This window comes from Myotis lucifugus, unplaced genomic scaffold (assembly GCF_000147115.1).
Source record: "Myotis lucifugus unplaced genomic scaffold, Myoluc2.0 scaffold_122, whole genome shotgun sequence".
Taxonomy (NCBI): Eukaryota; Metazoa; Chordata; class Mammalia; order Chiroptera; family Vespertilionidae; genus Myotis; species Myotis lucifugus.
In genome coordinates this window covers 1,712,715-1,713,651 of record NW_005871170.1, presented here as the reverse complement: position 1 = coordinate 1,713,651, position 937 = coordinate 1,712,715, and positions in this window count along the sequence as shown.

Below are 937 nucleotides of genomic sequence, written 5' to 3'. Positions count from 1 at the left end.
GGTGGCTTATAAATAGTAGATATTTCTCACAGTTCTGGAGGCTGGGAAATCCAGGATCAAGGTGCCAGCAGATGTGGTGCATTGATTCATGTGATTCATGGATGCTGTTTTCTGGCTGCATCCGCACATGGTGGAAGGGGCAGGGGAGCTCTCTTGGTCTCTTCTTATAAAGGGACATTCAGGAGGGTTTCACCCGCATGACCTAATCACCACCTGAAGGCCCCACCTCCCACCATCATATTGGGACTTGGGTTTCAACATATGAATTGGGGGTGGGGGAACACAAACATTCAATCTACAGCAAAATATTTTTCAGTACTTTGGCCCATTTTGTTTCTAAAGGTAAACTCTTAGAGGAAAACATACAGATGAAAATGTACATAAATCATAGGGAACAGCTTGATGGATTTTCAAAAAGTAAATACACATAACCAGCCCCAGTAGACTCCCCATGCACCTTCCCAGACACTAATTCTGCCCCCAAAAGGTAACCATTACCCATATTTATAATACCATAGATTGTATGGTATGGGGTAGGGGGGTCCCTGTTCATGAACTTTATATAAATGGCATCGTAAGCAAGTACTATTCCCTGTCTGCCATTACCCAACATTACTTGTCAGTTGCATCCAGGTTGTTGTATGTAGCAGTATCACTTGCGTTGCTGAGTAGAATTCTACTGTATGAACATACCACATTGTATTTAGCCATCCTACAGGTGGGTTCTTTCTAATTTTCCGGCTGTCATGAATAGTGCTGCTCTAAACTTGTGTTTTGGTGCACATGTGTAATCACTTGTGTGCTGAGCATATATCTAGAACTCAAATTGCTTAGTTGGGTCATATGCATATGCTCAGCTTCAGTAAATACTGTCAAGTGGTTTTCTTGATTGGTTGTACCAATTTACATTCCCCCCAGCAGAGTTCTGGATGCAATC